Raw genomic sequence first — 20,062 nt, forward strand, 5'->3', positions numbered from 1 at the left:
ACACAACACCGAGAGGTGTATAGGTCAAGAGACCTAATACATTAAGAGATGCAATGCCAAGAGACATAGTGGCGAGAGATCCAATAGATCGAGAAATGCAAATGCCAAGAGGCATAGTGGTCAAGAGATCCAATACAGCGAGAGATGCGAGGCATAGTGGTCGAGAGACCTAATGTATCAAGAGATATCGCCTATTTTTTTCTCTTTAGAGCCAAGAGGCATCACACCAATAGATAATCAAACACATTCATAATGCAAGCAACAAGAAGTAGTGAAGACAAAAATCAAGTATTAGATCAAGAGACCAATGCAAGACCAAATAACCACAACAACCATAAAGACATGAAAGTGAATCAAATGCGCGAGCCAAAGAGGCCCGGGGAAATGTCTAGATAAGACTAAACAATGAGGTGCTCATGTAGACAAATCAACTGTGTGGGCCAAGAGGCCAATGCAACTGTCTAAACTACACATCAAGCAATCACGTGGTGATATGCAAATAAGTGTTTTGGGACATCTCAACTTTTGCGTACTCAAGCTAGTGCTTCTCCTACACCATGAGATGGCAGCAAACTCTATACTAGCCAAATGGCTATGACAAAGAAGACGATGAGATCCAAGAAACTTGAAAGATTGTAATACTCTAGCAACCCTGCTAACACACTATATGGCCAAGGGACCTTCTAGCTACACTCCTCATGAAATGGGAAACCCATGTTATCTCCGTGAAAATTTGCAAATAAGTAATTGTGCTTGTATTGTTGTGTCAAGAATGCTTAGGATAAAATCAATTTTGAAAATTTCTCCTTGAGGATTTCAAAACCACATCATTTTATCTACATGATTCACATTCAAACCACTCAGTCGTCAAGGGAGGCAAAACTGTTCTACGAACCCATGACCCTAGCGAGTTTACTGCTTTAGAGTGAATTGACTACTTTGAGTTGAATTAATAAGTGACCACTGTGCGCCTCATGGGAGATTGCGTGCTTCCAAAAGGGGGATGCAGTTGTGCCCCTTTGCTTCATATCACTTTTCCTTGTTCATAACTTTCACATTGGTTATGCCCCTAGTATCTAGGACCTTGTTGCTAAGTCGTGTTCTTCAATCCAAGTGGACTTTATTATGGACCATATTGTAGATTAGGGGGTTGGCTTAAGAAAGGAAGGGATATAACGGCTCAAACCTACTTTCTACTCATGCTTGGGTTCCAAAAGCTAGCAGCCATCTAATCGCTCTATTTTGTACGAGAGAGATATGTTTCTTCAAAATGCCCCCTGTTTTGGATTGGGAGGGATGATGTTTTTCTTTTCTTCTTTCAAAACCCCTGGGATGCTTACTTTCCGTTTTGTAGTCATCTCTCATTACATTTTTATCTACCCCAGTGTGGAGGATGGCTGTCTAGCAGGCTTTATTTGAAAGAAACTATTTTAGAGGCTCAATGTGGCTAGCAAGGGATAAGTGTTTGGATAGAGAAATGATGGCCTTTCTTCATTTTGAATTACGCGACAGAGCAACTAGAATCCTAACCAAGGGATTAAGAGGCTTTGATGTTTTACGAAGTGGTTCTTCAAAATCGAGGACAAGTCTTAAGACTCAAAGTGGGTGCATGGAGACATGGCTAAATCTTCATTTCATTTTTTTTATGTTCTAGCTTTTGCCTAGACCGCCCTTAAGGGTTTTCAATCTAGCGAGCTCATTTTTTTCCCTTCTATCTTCAACAACATATTTCTCCTATGAGCGGCTCCATGAGACCACACAAATATTTTCAACTCCCCTTCAACTCAACATGAATGACATGGGCCATAACTCATTCTTTGCATTTGACAACTTGAGTGATTTATGATGTGTTTCAAGTGATATCATGAGATTACTTTGAAACCCTTGAGGATTGTTTTCAACACTTTAATGTTATCATGAGTATTCAATTGCAGCAAATTAGCACAAGAGAAAACATTTTCAAAAATGCAGCCAAACCTAAGGTGCCTATGTATCTCTAAAGAGAATCAGGCTCGTAGTTCATGTCTAAGAAAATTCATATTTCGGGAGAGATTCTGTCTCGCCCTCGATTTTTGACATAAATAATAATAACTTTAGACAATTAAAAATCCTCACAATAATACAAATAATATCCCAAAAGACAGTTCGGTCCCCAAATCCTCAAACATGCCCAGTAAATTATAGAGTTTCAAAGTAGATAAAAACAGTACAATGCGGTTCGTTATACAAAGGTTATCAAGTATTCTCTGAAAATAGCTTTAATCGATAATAACAGCATGCACTCCAAGCACATCTTGATCATGACCTGCAATGTACCTGAAAATGATAGGTTGAGCTACACTAGCCCAGTAAAGAATTCTAAACTCAAACTATATGAAAATGCGAAGAAATATGCGCCAAGGGTGAAACAATTCGATAAGTGAATAGGAGGAACATGGGTTTATCACAACAGAAGGCAGACTATGGCCAAAGGGTTCCAGACATCTTGTAAGTATTCCTAATAGTTCGCATATCATGTAGAAACATTAGTATACTCCCATTAATCAACGTACTCACAATAGGTTCGCAACCATTTCGATACTTCTCGTAATCTCAACCACTCTGCATTTCCACCCCTTGCGTTACAGTCAACATCACCCATATCCCTGCATTACCACCCCATGCGTTGCAGTCTGCATTTCCACCCCTTGCATTGCAGTCTCCTCCTCATTCCAATTCTCAATTACCGCCACTCGAATCCCAATAATCATACAACTCCTTCAACAAATACTTCTCTAATCTCATGACACTTAATAAAGCACGTCAATCAAACCGACTTATAGGTCAAACACACATCAACAATCACATTTATTCCCTGTTTCCATTTCACAAATATCGTGCCATTCAATCAAGTCCATAGTCATAAATCAACAAATACATAAGTTCACACCTTTTTCCTGAGTACAACACCATGCCCAACGTAACGTGCCAAACCCACAAATAACTTTACAACTCACCACCTACTAGGTCCTATACGTGAATCCTATAGAATGAGCGCCAAAGTAATTTAGGAAGATCAACGAGATGAATCATGATGACACAAGTTACCCTATTATCATTCAGACTATTTGACAGGCTCACATCAACCAACTATACGCCCCAAGTTATACCTTGTATAGCCTACGATGTTCAATAACGATTCTACGGTACATTTCCATTTCACCAATCACCACGTCACGTCATAGCACTTAACTAGTCTATATCATTTATTGAGACATGACATAACATCTACTACAATCAACCAAATGCATAATGAATGTACGAGTAGCACATTCATTCAATTCTATACTTTCTTTTACTACAATGAGAGCCAAAGGAGTGAGTATGATCAACGAATCATTGGAATACGAACAATCAAGCTTAAAAGTGATTTGAAGATGTTTAAAAGGTATTAGAAGCGATCGGGGGTCCAAACCATGAAAGGATAAACTTTTCAGAAATTTCTAGTTTGGTACATGTAGCAGTTATGGGCGCTACATGTACCCTGCGAGCAGAATATAAAATCTGGGTTTTGGTACATGTAGCAGTTAAGGGCCTACATGTACCCAGCGAACAGAAGATACAATCTGAGTTTGGTACATGTAGCAATTAAGGGTGCTACATGTACCCAATGAACGAAATCAGAGAAATCTGGGTTTGCTACATGTACCGAGGTAAACACTGGTACATGTAGCACCTGGATTTTTCAGCACGATTTGACAGCTTTCAAGGGCAAACACAAAGCTTCCAAACAATGATCTAAAGCAAGTATTAGACACCGAATCAACTCATAAACATATAGAGAAAGTTAGAAATCTCTACCTCGAGTCAAGGATCGAAACCCACTTGATTTGAGCGAGCCCTAGCTTTCCGAACTTTGAAATCAACCGAGCACTCCTCCTCCAACCAAATCCCACGAGATTCAAGGTTGGAATCACGTATAGAAGACAAATTGGAGGTGGGTTAGTGTGGGTTAGTGTGGGTTTTTGGTGGATTTTTGAGTGAGAGAGGAAGAGATTGAGAGATGGCCGAGAGAGAGAGAGACGTTGGGTAGAGAGAGAATGGGATGGGAGAATTTGATCTCCTACACACACAAACACCCTTTTATACTAGTACACACACAAAACACACTTACACTCCCTCAAGTAATAATCCTATCACATAAACCCCTAATTACATAAATTCGACATATTTCATATTTTCCTCGATTTCTGGCATTTATAAAACTTTTAAATAATATCTAAAAAATACGGGTCCTTACACCCTTCCCTCCTTAAAGAAATTTTGTCCTCAAAATTTGATAAACCAAATCCAACCATGCCAAGCAACATATCAATATACTCCAACTATAATATTATCCATCATACAACAATTCAATAACCATCAAAATCAATGTCAAATTTTCATATCAATCAAACCACAACAGACGTAAGTATATCTTTCTAACTTCTTCCTCCCATTTCCACGTAACCTCGCACTAACGACATCGACTTACCTCTCAACATTTGACTACGCAAGTCTAGGATACACTCGGATTCTCACCATAGGACACGTTGGCTTCTGACTCACGTTCGGACCTTTCTAACACATGCAATGGATTCAGTTCGTACTTCCTTAATATCTATACATACGGTGCTTCACGAATGCCTGAAAGTTTCAACGGCAATGCCAAACGGTATGCAATTTCCAAGTTTCCCCTTTATCGTGAAGTTTCTAAATATGATTTTCTATTCTAGCACAAAGATCCTGCCTCTAAACGTAACCTGATAGTCCAATTAACTTTTCGAGACTTCCATCTAGAAGGTGCGGTGATCAGGTGCCTCTTCCAACTGGATTTCATCGGTTGTCGCTTGGGTATCCAAAACACACACACAGTATCCGACACTTAAACTATATTTCTAGCGATGAAAGCTCCTTTCTGCTCAAGACGAGACAAACTCCAATGTGGTGATGCGTTATGAAACATCTGATTCCCCCTCTTCTAATGATGAGTTCAGGTGACGACAATGGTCAACATAATCCTTTAGTCAGCCTTACGCAGTTTGCAATCTTCAATGAATTCTTTGGTCTGTTCAGTCATTCTCCCTCAAGCTTCCAAAGTTTGTTAGCGAATAAATTCCATCGTACCCCTTAATATTAAATCTAGCGAGCCTAGAACACGTGCCAATTCTTCTAAAAGTCTCACCAAATTCTCGCTCCCGGTTGGATAGTTCTAGATTACGAGAAGAATTCAATTTGTTATCTCAAACGAAACAAGCAAGCTGTAAAACTCAAGCAACACCAATCAAGAATTCAAGGAACAGTAACAGCGCATTCGAAATTCGAAGAACACATGAAATCTTTTAGGCGGTTAGACAACAAACTCAAAGTACCTTTTTATGATAACCCAAGAAGTTTGAAATGGCCGATCATAACCTTCTTATTGCTCTACAAGTCAACGAAGTCAGAGGACAACCTTTTGGCGACTGAAAGATGTTGATACTAGGGATACTTATAAGGTAGTGAAACAGATCTCTGATAAACTAATTGATATGAGATCATAAATTGTCCAATACCAAAAATGATAAGAACTTCCAACAAGTTAAGGCTAAGCATTACAGAACGAATCATCATGTGCCTCCAGAGTTGAGGAACCACAATAGAGTTGAGTACCATTGTGAGCAACTACAACAAGTGAATTCAAATTGACCGGCACCAACAAATGGGTTTCGATAAACATGTCGCCATAAGATTTGACTCCACTTAAGACATGAGAATTTGAGTAGGGTAACAATTTCCAACAAACGGACTAGTAGTCGCAACAATGAAATCCAAACCAACCGAATAGGTCTAGGCAAGCAAATGGATACAAGGCAAAAACAAGTTCAAATCATGTGACTTCATAGTCAAGAAATCAGAATAAATAATGGCAGTAAAGCAAATGACAACAGCATCAAAGTTCAAATTTAACGGCACCAACAAATTTGTATATCATAAAGTATGTGACCACAGATTGGGTTTAATAGGTTAAGTTGCAACATAAGAACTTGAGTAGGATAATAGTTACAAGAAAATGACAAAACTGGTAATTGCAACAAAGGGATTTAAATTGACCAACGAATTGAAAACTTATCTCAAGCAAGATAATGTTAACAATAAGACTCCGAATGGGATACGAGGAACATTCGTCAACATCAATAGCAAAGCTGTTACAGGATATTTCGCCACAAAATTTTGAATATACCCAAGAAAAGTTAGGAACGGATTGCGTAACAATTAACTTAAATATCAAGAAATTAATGGCTTTCACGAAATGCAAATTGCGATACAATTCTAATAAGACTCAATTAGGCCAACGAACAAGGGTACTTAAAGAAACAATGCTTACAAAATCGCATTTGGAATACCACCTACTATCATGGATACAACCCTTCTCTTCCCAAATCATATCAATCCTCACCATGCTTAAATTAAAGAAGTCAAAGACAACACTTCCATGTGGAACGATTTACCCCTACTCTCGGCAAACATGATCTATCGATATTTCTCAACAAACGTGGATTTAGATTTCTTATTTTCGATTCCAAACATGGACAAGAATGGGATTCTCAATGAGTGAAATGCTTTCGAATCAAAAGTATTGTAGCGAATGAGTAGAACAACTAGGAAAAGATGATACCTCAAACAAGTGACGTTTCTAAGAGCTAGAGAGTGGTAGGAGGAAATGGTCTAGCTATGGAACTACATCTGTTGTTTCAGTGTACGTTTATGGTGCTGCACTGAGCTTGATTCTCCATGTACTCCGGATCCCTGAGGACAATTTCTCACAAAGTGGTTAGGCTTGCGGCAAACATAACAAATCCTATTAAGTTGTGGAACTCCTTATTGTCCAAATGAAGTAGATGGCCCAAGACGAATCTGATTCGGTGATAGCTGATTTGGTTCCCTTTGCCTTTTCCTCCCTTGACTTCTAACATTTCTTGGCGACGTACTTACTCTAACGGTTGGTTGCCTTTGTGCACTCTGTGGTTGTGGCTTACTAACAATTAGCCTAGTTCCTGGTTGCTGTACTAAACCCAACTCATCCTGCATTATCTTACCCTGAGGACAGTTCTACGTAACATGGTCAAACTCCCGGTAAGTAAAACAAAATTTTTGACCCCTTTGACATTAAGAACGAATATGACCAGGTTGACCATATCGATGATACACAATATAACATTTAAGAAGAACCCTTTGGAGTTTTGGAATGAAAAGGTAGGTTAAGGCTCTGTTGGCCCTACATAGACTGCTCTGGTCCCCTCGGTTTCTTACTTCCTGAACTCGTAATACTCTCGGAAGATGATCTCGCGCTAATGACTCGATGCCTAGCTTCCTCCACATTCACACCGCCCTGCGCACCCTCTATAATTTTAACTCCTTACGGACACTCAACAATCTCAGAAAACATTACCTCAGCCCTAGTACGGTGACTCACCACATCCTCCCTGTATGCACTATGCCCCTGATGATCATGATCCTCGATCTCACCCCACCTAACTCCACGTCTCAAAAACATCTTACTACGAAAGCATAAGAGAGAAGATCACTAACATGAATCACTTCGCTATCTAATGCAAGGCTCTAACTGTCACGATAACGATTACCCACAATATAACCAACCACATATGTTATCCCAACCGCTAACACCTCAAGACACTTTCTAGCTCATCTCCTAACATATACGTTACTCTCCTCATACTTATACTTAACACAACTCATGTCTCACAGGATTTACTCCTTAACATATACATTACTCTCCTCGTACTTCAACATAAATAAAGATAGCTTTTCATAAATAATAAAACTGCTCACATTATCTTACATAATATCCCAAAAGAGTTCACCATGCGCTAGCCATTAAATTACAGATCCAACACCAAGAGTTTGAACATATTACATCATTAAAAGAAATAGAGTTATGGTTCTATTACATTTCTAAAATATGTTTTACCAACACATCCATGAGTCTCCATTACCACCTCTTCCGAAAATATGTACTAGAATGCATGCACTTCACTCCATGCTACTGCTCCGATATCTCACCTGAAAAATGATAGGTTGAGCTATACTAGCCCAATAGAGAAATCTGCACAGCCATTATATGCAAATGGGATGACATGTAGAATGTATAACAGAAGCAAGGTACGATATCTCAAACGAGAAACATAGCACGACTAGTGATTGTCCCAACGTCGACGACATAAAAGAAGTACTGTGACTACCCACCCAGTCTCAAGTTCAAACATGAGGAATTACTATCCATACGATTTTCTCATGACTACCACTGCCTTTCATCTAATTTTGAATCACCAATCCGATATCTTGACTTATGAAACTATCATAATCAAAGAATCGCAACACCAATGTCTTTCATACCACTCACATTTTCACAAAGGTAGCCCTTTTTATTCACATCATGTCACAATTTTCTTATCATTCTGTGTCATGAGCAAAAGCTCCAGTTGGGCCATTTAAGGGATCCTGATACCCCCTGCTAGTACCTCCCTCACTGATGTAGGTAATTCAAATCACTCATCATAGATCACCATACCACAATTCCTCCGATACACTTTACCATTTAGTCATTTATCTCAATCACATATAGCAAACTCACAACGAAGACTAATTCACATAGTAGTAGCAGTAGTAGTAACAACACCAATGTCTTTCATACCACTCACATTTTCACAAAGGTAGCCCTTTTTATTCACATCATGTCACAATTTTCTTATCATTCTGTGTCATGAGCAAAAGCTCCAGCCGGGCCATTTAAGGGATCCTGATACACCCTGGTAGTACCTCCCTCACTGATGTAGCTAATTCAAATCACTCATCATAGATCACCATACCACAATTCCTCCGATACACTTTATCATTTAGTCATTTATCTCAATCACATATAGCAAACTCACAACGAAGACTAATTCACATAATAGTAGCAGTAGTAGTAATAAGGATAATTCTACTTCAGTCAACTCATAATCATTACACCATTAATTCTTCATATAAGCATTCACATATCAAAGGATATTCTCGCACAACGGTTCATAGATTTTCACCTTGCACCTCATAAAACGGTACAAGTTATGCAAAAGATGTATCAGATATCAAACATAAGGAAAATGTCTCACGTACCCACGCCTAGTGTTGCTTAACTCAAAGGAGTGTCCTACGTGTTCATTTTTCACATAGTATGTCAACACATACAACTTTCGCCCATCAATATTCCTTGTGTTCTCTAAACCCTCGTTTCGGTGTCAAAGACTCATATGGAACCCAACGACCACTACAAAGCCTTGAGTATACCACTAGCGTCATCAAACCATTCATTTAAGTACTCAGGAGAACCTAAGAACGTCCATGTCTTACCCAAACGATTCTAAGGAAAGGGATTACCCAACGTATACAAACATGTTCACCTTATTTTGGCTATCAAATCTTATTGGCTTGGAATTAGGCTATGAGACTACCACCATTGGAAAGTAGACCTTCCGTACATCAATTTCGATATAAAATTTGTCCAAAACGGAGTTCGGATGAAAAAGTTATGCCCTTCTGAAGTTTTGCCAAAATGCAGATTTTCCATTTCCTACCTGTAGGACACAATCTCCGACCGGTAGGAGACCAGAATTTCACCAAAATACACTACTGGACAGCGCTTCTACCGGCAGGGTCAAAACTCTTATCGGTAGCACATGGGTTTCCAATGCACGATTTTCAGATTTCACGAGAACAATTCCAACAACGAAACCAACGATTTAGGGCACGATTCAAACACCAAATCAACACATAAACATATAATAAAAGTGAGAAATGCCTACCATGAAGTCGAAGAATGAAACCCAAGCTCAATCAAGCAAGCCCTAGCTCCAAAAACCTTGAATCAACCGAATACTCCTCTTCGAGCTCAAGCCCACGAATTTCCAAGCTCTAGAACACTTGAATGCGAAAACCTTATGGCGGATTGAGGTGGGTTCGAAGTATTTTTGGGTGTTGGAGTGTGAGAGTTTGAGAGAGAGAGAGAGAGAGAGAGAGAGAGAGGAGCCGAGAGAGAGATCAGGAAGAGAGAGAGGATTGTGGACTTTTTTTTATCCTTTACACCCTCACACACATATATATACTCGGGCACACACCAACCACACTTGCACTCCCTCCACTTTCAACCCTATCACATTGACCCCAAGTCAAATAAATTCAACAAATTTCACATTTATTCGATATTCTAACATTAATAAAATCTTTAAATGATTTTTTTGAAAATACGGGTCTCTACATCCTACCCTCCTTAAAGAAATTTCATCCCGAAATTTGCATAGAATAGACGAAGGAATACCACCAATGAATTTCTAGTCCTAAGGGCCGTGCCCACCACCCAACGCTTCGTATTCGCCAATTCTGTGTCCAAAACGCAAGAAAACTCTATAATGCCACTACTAACTAGCTTAACTTCTTACCAAACGATCGCCAAGTTCCGATGTTCATACACGTCAAATTACAAAGTTATTTGTATTCGTACAAATCATAATCATGTTACCAACTAATTCCAGTCTCACAAACCATATCCATTCTCATTACTTCCGACTAACTAATTCCGGTTCTATGGACCGTGTTCAAACACAAAGGAGAATTTCATAACGTCGTAATTCAACAACCTTGTCAAGCAATACATAATCAACAAGTTCTAAGATTAACTCATCCATCCCAAGATTTACTAAATTCTTCACGTACGCTTACCGGGAAACCAGTTTTCATACATATCATTTTCACCTAGTTTTTTTTTTTTTACTTCCCGACGTACTCATAATACCAAGACTCACACAAGTAGAGCCCTAATAGTTCTTAATGCTAACTCAAGACAAACTCCCTCAAAAGACAAACGCCGGGCAGATGTTAAAGTGTCTAACATGATAAAGTCTAAACTAAACAATGATCATGAATTTCCAACTTACATTTTCCAAAGCAATGGTGAAGTGTTCGTTTTGACGAAAATTTTGTCCCCTTGAAAGCTCTTGTTCGAGTAGTTGCAAAGCCATTGAAACAGGCCCATGTGGGGCAAAATTCTATAGAATTTGAAAGGAAATATTCATTTTGGAAAGACATTATCAACAATCAATTATGAACACCTCACTTGGTCATTTGAAAATAATGACAATTTTGACAACATAGAAATGAACTATGATGTAACTGACTCCACATCTGTACCGTTATCATTTTTGAAAATGAACTATGCAAAGATTCAATTTTCACAAAGCATTATCCCTTTCAGAAAATTTTGAGTTCAAAATGTGTACATCCATAAGTGTAACAACTTTCTAAACCAAGACCCAACACTCCACACATTTCACTATACTTACACGGCGCCCCAAGTGAAGAACTCAATTCATGTTTCGCATATGTCTATGACAGCCAAAATAGTCTTGCTTATTCAATAACTTCACGAAGGATTAACCAAACTAGTAGTGGTCTCAACGAAACCATAATATAGAAATTGAAAAACATGCAAAACTATCATCAATTCACAAGCTACGACAAAATAAGTGGTTGAGACAAGAGATTCCAATTATCATATGACGTTACATCTAACTAAGTGGTTAAATTGCCCACACAAACACCTTCAATCAATTATCTATTTAGCATGTAACAAGTACCAACACATTACATCATTATCTATCCAGCACCACATTCTAAGGACGAAACTCACACGATAACATTGCACACTAGTTCTAACATGCAAGTTGAAACTAAATAGCAACACATTTTATACACCAAATACCGTAATAAGTTAACCAACTACAGACTCACCGCACAATTTATTGAAATTACACTGCACTGAATACATCTACACGTCAACGGGTTTACACAGTACCCAGCGGGCTCACACAGTACCCATCACATCATTGGACAGGCTCACACAGTACCCAATGCAACCACGGGCCCACACAGTGTCCAACACATCAACGAGTTCACATAGTACCCAATATAGTACGGGCTCACACAGTACCCTGCACATTACAGGCTCACATAGTGCCCTATACACTATGGGCTCACATAGTGCCCAATACGACAATAAGCTCACACAGTGCCCTATATAACAACAGGCTCACACAGTGCCCTATACGACAACAGGCTCACACAGTGCCCAATATACGACAGGCTCACACAGTGCCCCAAGACCATCACGGGTTCACACAGTACCCAATACAATCACGAGTTCACACAGTACCCCATATAACCACAGGCTCACATAGTGTCCTGTACTTCGTAACTCATGGTTCCCAAAAATTCAACAGTAATTAAGTTCATTGCAATCTCGTAAGATTTTACACGATTTCTATCCATTTTATCAACCTTGAGTACTCTCATTCAGCTACTTTAGTCGCCATATCTATTTAGGTCTCTATCAAACAAAATCACATAGGTCATTCCACAGTGTTAATCGATGCTAGTATGGACCACAGACTTTCATTATAGTAGTCATTCAACAATGAAGCTTATCAAATATGCACAAGTAATCGCAACACAAACATGTAGGTTCACGCTACCTCGCAATTCAGTATGAGATGTATGACCCGACTCCGTAGGTCTCTGCATGCTCCCCCTGCTTGTCGGTTGTGGACAATCTACCGCTAAATGCCTCGAATGATGACACCGATCGCAAACCTGAGGTGGTCTCTGACCATGATATTCCATCTCCTGAGGACAGTCTACTACACAATGGCCTGACTGGCGGCACCGATAACACACAATCGTTGATCCCGACGAAACTCCTGACGTTCTGGAAAGATTAGGTGGTTCTGAACTATGTTGGCCCGAGGTGGACCAAAATTGATCTCTCTGTCTCTTCCTCCCTTGGCAGATGTTTCTATAGATATGCTCTTGCTAGTGGTTTGTTGCCTCGACTCCCACACTCTCACTTCCTTTGGTATCTCCTTTGTATACTCAATACTTCTAGCACACTCGACAATGTCAGAAAACCTTCCAATTCGTTGACCTACCACAAACTTCTTAATAGACGGACATAAACCTTTCTCAAATCGCCTACACTTTCTATCCTCTGTTGCGACTAACTCTGACGCAAAACGGGACAAGGTTTGGAACCTTGTAGCATTTTCGGAAACGGTCATGTCACCTTGATCTAACCTCTCGAATTGGTTTCTAAGCTATTCACGATACGACTCCGGAAAGTATTGGTTTTCGAAAAGTGTCTCAAATTCAGCCCAAGTCAAACTCTCCTCAACCGGTTCGATTTCCTGATTTGCAACTCTAGCCGCCCTCCTAGCGTCTCTCTTTACTCCTAAAATAGATTCCCACCACTCGCTCGCCTCACCGGTAAGTTGACAAGTGACTATACTCACCCGTAGGTCGTCCTCTGTAATCTTAAGTGCATTGAAGATCTTATGAATTTGTGCAAGCCAATGGTCGGCCACAAAGGGGTCGCTACTCTCCCCATCGAACTGAGGTTGATTTCTACGACTAAACTCTCACATGGCTACTATGGCCTGACTGTCCGCATTCATTATCCCTAGGAGGTGGTTGTAAAAGATTTGTTGCTGCAAGTGCTGCTACAATTTCCCTAGCAAGCTGATTCTGTCCTGCCCCCATTCTCGGATTCCCAATCCTACCCCGTCTATTCTCAGGTCTCGGAGGCATCTCACTACAAAGAAACAATGAAAAGATCATCAACAAAAGAATACACTGCGAATCTCCAACTCCACCAATCCCATCTAACAACTCTACGCCACTATACGGTAACATAAATGCAATGCCACATAGTTGGATGCATGTCAATCACTCAGTAGCACACAAGTCATGTCAAAATGTAATAATTTTTGAACCGATGAGACTCGAAGTCTCCCCACGGTCTCGAGGTGTTCTAAACCTATGCTCTGATACTAAGTTATCACGGCATCGATTTTCAACATAAATAAAGATAGCTTTTCATAAATAAAAATGCTCACGTTATCTTACATAATATCCCAAAAGAGTTCACCATGCCCTAGCCATTAAATTACAGATCCAACTCTAAGAGTTTGAACATATTACATCATTAAAAGAAACAGAGTTATGGTTCTATTACATTCCTAAAATATGTTTTACCAACACATCCATGAGTCTCCATTACCACCTCTTCCGAAAATATGTACTAGAATGCATGCACTTCACTCCATGCTACTGCTTCGGGATCTCACCTGAAAAATGATAGGTTGAGCTACACTAGCTCAATAGAGAAATCTGCACAGCCATTTTATGCAAATGAGATGACAAGTAGAATGTATAACAGAAGCAATGTATGATATCTCAAAGGAAAAACATAGCATGACTAGTGATTGTCCCAACGTCGACAACATAAAAAAAGTACCGTGACTACCCACCCAATCTCAAGTTCAACCACGAGGAATTACTATCCATACGATTTTCTCATGACTACCACTGCCTTTCATCTTATTTCGAATCACCAATCCGATATCTTGACTTATGAAACTATCATAATCAAAGAATCGCAATGCCAATGTCTTTCATACCACTCACATTTTCACAAAGGTAGCCCTTTTTATTCACATCGTGTCACAATTTCCTTATCATTCTGTGTCATGAGCAAAAAAGCTCCAGCCGGCTAATTTAAGGGATCCCGATACCCCCTGCTAGTACCTCCCTCACTAATGTAGCTAATTCAAATCACTCATCATAGATCACCATACCACAATTCCTTCGATACACTTTACCATTTAGTCATTTATCTCAATCACATATAGCGAACTCACAACAAAGACTAATTCACATAGTAGTAGCAGTAGTAGTAATAAGGATAATTCTACTTTAGTCAACTCATAATCATTACACCATTAATTCTTCATATAAGCATTCACATATCAAAGGATATTCTCTCACAACAGTTCATAGATTTTCACCTTGCACCTCATAAAACCGTACAAGTTATGCAAAAGATGTATCGCATATCAAACATAAGGAAAATGTCTCATGTACCCATGCCTAGCATTGCTTAACTCAAAGGAGTGCCCTACGTGTTCATTTTTCACATAGTATGTCAACACATACAACTTTCGCCCACCAATATTCCTTGTGTCCTCTAAACCCTTGTTTCGATGTCAAAGACTCATATGGAATCCAATGACCACTACAAAGCCTTGAGTATACCACTAGCGTTGTCAAACCATTCACTTAAGTACTCAGGAGAACCTAAGAACGTCCATGTCTCACCCAAACGATTCTAAGGAAAGGGATTACCCAACTTATACAAACATATTCACCTTATTTTGCCTATCAAATCTTATCAGCTTCGAATTAGGCTATGAGTCCACCACCATTGGAAAGTAGACCTCCGTACATCAATTTCGATATAAAATTTGTCCAAAACGGATTTCGGATGAAAAAGTTATGCCCTTCTGAAGTTTTGCCAAAATGCAGATTTTCCATAGGAGACCAGAATTTCACCAAAATACACTACTGGATAGCGTTTCTACCGGTAGGGTCAAAACTCCTACTGGTAGGACATGGGTTTCCAATGCACGATTTTCAGATTTCACGAGAACAATTCTAACAACGAAACCAACGATTTAGGGCACGATTCAAACACCAAATCAACACATAAACATATAATAGAAGTGAGAAATCCCTACCTCGAAGTCGAAGAACGAAACCCAAGCTCAATCAAGCAAGCCCTAGCTCTGAAAACCTTGAATCAACCGAATACTCCTCTTCGAGCTCAAGCCCACGAATCTCCAAGCTCTAGAACACTTGAATGTGAAAACCTTACGGCGGATTGAGGTGGGTTCGAAGTATTTTGAGGTGTTGGAGTGTGAGAGTTTGAGAGAGAGAGAGAGCGAGAGGAGCCGAGAGAGAGATCGGGAAGAGAGAGAGGATTGGGGATTTTTTTTATCCTCTACACGCTCACACACATATATATACTAGGGCACACACCAACCACACTTGCACTCCTTCCACTTTCAACCCTATCACATTGACCCCAAATCAAATAAATTCAACAAATTTCACATTTATTCGATATTCTAACATTAATAAAACCTTTAAACGATTTTTTGAAAATACGGGTCTCTACAAACATGACATTCGAATTATTCATCGGTGCAACTGGGCTTCCTCGAAAGTCATATTCTGGACCCTTCGGTAGACATAGCTCGGGATTCTAATGAAGCCGTTCGGAAACAGTCGACCCGAATCCTACAATTGTAGCTTATGTGATCCGAAGGGAAAGTCTTGTCCTCGTGCACCCGGACACTCAATCACGTGCATCATCATGACGTAGGCCAAGGCAGTTATAGCACGAGGATCGTCATTGCGGGCTGACCTGGCCATGTGCTTCGTAACTGCCTTATCCGGTGCGTCAGACGTCACCCGAGGTGGTTACCTGAGCGTACCCCCCACACGCTTACTTGGGGACCAAGTCAAGCAAGGTCTATAAAAAGCAAAGGGACTCCAACCTAACAAGGGACGCCGTTTGTCACACCCTCGATTTTCAACATAAATATAAAGGGGTTTTCCACTATAAAACCTCACGATTAACCGTACCATGCCCTAAAAAGGGTTTAACGTTTCCATTCTCATAAATTACATTTCTTTGTCCAAATGTTTACGGAAAGTACATCATCGGCTCAACGGCCCCCAAAATATACAAAAGTATCAAATGGAGTTACAAATACATCTTCCAAAAATAGGTTTACAAAGATGGCTAAGTAACTCTTCAATGTTAGCTTTCAAAACCGCGTCCACATCCAAGCACTCCAAACATGTTGCTATTGCCCTGTGTTAGTACCTGAAAATGATGGAGGGTCTGAGCTACACTAGCCCAGTAGAAAGCTCTAATCTAACAATGTATGCAAATGAAATGTAGGAATAGTCACGAGATGAACAATGGCTGCAAGATCAAACGGATGGACGATAATAGCAATTTGAATCCAACACTCCAATTTCAAAACCAATCGTGAGTCTTACTGAACAAACTTTGAAAAACACCATATGTCAAAACGTGTCTCGTACATGTGTCATGAGCCGAAGCTCTAACTGGGCCAATTAAAGGACCCCAATGTCCTCTGCCAGGCTCTTTACCCTTTCGGGATGTCCTGAAATATCAATTATGAGCTTATAACTCTTACCAGGCCAATTAAAGGACCCCGATGTCCTCTGCCAGGCACTTTACCCTTTCGGGATGTCCTGATATGTTCTCGTCGTGTTCGTAAGTTTCAAAATCCTTTTATCAACACGTTCGTATCGTTCAAATCCAACTTTGATTTATAAAACGACTTTCGTAAAATCAAGTTCAAATGAGCTTAAAGGTCATGGATACGTCCAACGAAGTCATTAGGTACGAGTAATCAAGTTAAGGGATCATTCGGGGAGTATTAGAATGGGTTGGAAGCGATTGGAACCCAAAACGGTGAAGTACGAAGCAAAACAGAAAATGCTGGAGATAGGCAACAGGTATCGATACCAAGGGAAATGGTATCGATACCATTTGGTCCAGAATCATTCCAGACGCAAGGGTATCGATTACAAGGGCCAAAGGTATCGATAACAATAGGTTTTCTGGGTTTTGGGGTTCAAAGGTATCGATAACAATTACCAAAGGTATCGATTACATAGCTGTTCGAGCAGATTTTCTGCAGATTTCAATGGGTTTCTCAACAACAACAACCACAACAATATCAACAACGATCAATGGCAAGAATCAAGTTACAAGAAACAAGTTATAAACATATGTTGATAGTTAGAACTCCCTACCTCAAAGATTGAAGAACGAATTCAAAGAATTTCCAAGCCCTAGCCTCAAGGTTTGAAACCGAATGGAATACGCCTCCACCAAGCTCGGACCAGCGAAGGACAGGCCACAATCCGCGTAGGAATGAAGGATTAAAGGCTGGTTTGTAAGGATTTTGGATGATTTAGGTGGAATTTGGATGAGAGTGAGAGTGAGAGATGAGAGCCGAGAGAGGGAGGAGTCGGGAGAGTGAGAGAGTGGAGAATGGGAAAGTTATTCCCTACACCCTCACAATATACACACTACACACACATCACACTTTCACCCCTCCATTGCAACACCTTATCACATTAGCCCCAATTCTCAATAACTCAAATCAATTTCCTCCTTTTATTCCTTATAAAACATTTAAATAGATTTTATAAATTTACGGGTCTTTACACCGTTCTACCCTAACCCAAGACCTATACACTTCTCCCTACATCTAACTTGATCGTTGGAGGGTCACTAGGCTTCCATAGCCCTAGTGACTTGTTGCAGGTTCGGTGGAGGGCGCGCGGAGCAATGGAAGAAGGAACAGGAATCGTCCCACAGTCAAGATCCCGATAAACTAAACCCCTACAGTATGAGTGGAACTTTAGTTTTTCAAATCTAGTGAATTTCGCTAGTTAATGAAACACAGTGAAATTCATGAGCTCAAAGTTAGTGAAATTCAGAGGCTCCAAACTAGTAAAATTCACCAACTTTGTTAAATTCACTAAGTGATTGTTGTGTTTAGAAATCCAGTAAAATTCACAAGCTTGAAACTAAAAAAAATTCACGAGCTCAAAGCTAGTAAAATTCACGAGCTTAAAGCTAGTGAAATTCACTAGTTCGAAAGCTAATGAATATCACGAGTTCCAAGTTAGTAAAATTCACGACTTCAAAGTTAGTGAAATTTATGATTTCGAAAGCTTGTGAAATTCACAAGCTCCAAGTTAGTGAAATTCACGAGGTTGGAACTCGTGAAATTCACAAGTTCAAAAGCTAGAGAAATTCACGAGCTCCAAGTCACCGGCTGGAAGTGCTTGGTGGGTGGAGATATATATATATATAGATAGATAGATATGGAGAGAGAGAGAGAGAGAGAGAGAGAGAGAGAGAATGTCAGTTACGACTGTAGTGTTTCTGATTTTGTTTGGATAGGAAGAGAGTGGAGGTTAGAATTTGCAGTGGCGGGAATTTGTAGAAGCAAAAGTGGGAGGAAAGGTGGAATGGAATTGTTAGATTTCTTAGAGGGTTCCAACCTAAAACCAATTGCCTATAGGTGGAGTAGCCTCTAAAATATATTATCCAAGTTTGGATAGCTTAGATGAGCGATGTGGGAATGGGGCAAAAAAGTAGTTTCGACTTATAACCAGATCTTGCGGTAATTAAATTTCCGCTTTATCCTTAACGGGAATAAGAAGTGCCTTTTTTTAGACCGGCTGGTAATTTTCTGAAGTAATAAAGTGATTTTTTATGGTGTAATTTGGTCTAAAATCTAAAGAGCTTGATGCGGATGCTTTTAAAGCCGGGACTCTCGACAATTTTCTTTCTGCGTAGTATTGGGTGGGCCAGGCCCTTGGACTACTATCGCATTTACTCCAGAATGTATAAAATTGAACCTGAGGATTGGGCTGAGCCGGGCCTAAAGTCTCGACAATTGGGCCTAGAATCGCATTCAGACCAAAACAATTCGCAGCCTAATTAGTATTGCAGAATTGTTGTATTATCCCACTTTGAGACAATAAAATAATATCCTTTACGTGGCAAATAATAGCCTTTAAAAAAAAATACAGTACTGGTTTTAAACTTAAAAAATTATTATTCAACTTTAACACTTAAATGTAACTTTTTTGTTATTGATTTCGGGTTTTATCTATCAAACTAAAATACTTGAAACTTATCATGTGTACAAAATTGGAGGGGAATAAATATATTTATGAAAATTAGCAAACTGTTCGATTCTAGTGTCAACAAATTTAAGGGAATCAGTTTTTTCAAAAGGAAAAAGAATAATATGCTATTTTAACATCGATAATTTCATTCCTAATGTCAAATGGCATGTACGAAGGGACACATTATTTGAAATGCTATGACTTAAGCCATGCTCAAAGAGCGCCTGTGGATCGCAATGTGGTGAAAGTCTCTCCTTCGTTACCCATAAAAATGGAGGCTCCTTTTGGTCTCATCTACGGAGGGTTGGTAACAGCTAGCTAGTAGTCACTTCTAACTTTTTTCATTCAGCAAAATAAATTGTACTCCTTA

This window comes from Rhododendron vialii, chromosome 2a (genome assembly GCF_030253575.1).
Source record: "Rhododendron vialii isolate Sample 1 chromosome 2a, ASM3025357v1".
Classification (NCBI taxonomy): domain Eukaryota; kingdom Viridiplantae; phylum Streptophyta; class Magnoliopsida; order Ericales; family Ericaceae; genus Rhododendron; species Rhododendron vialii.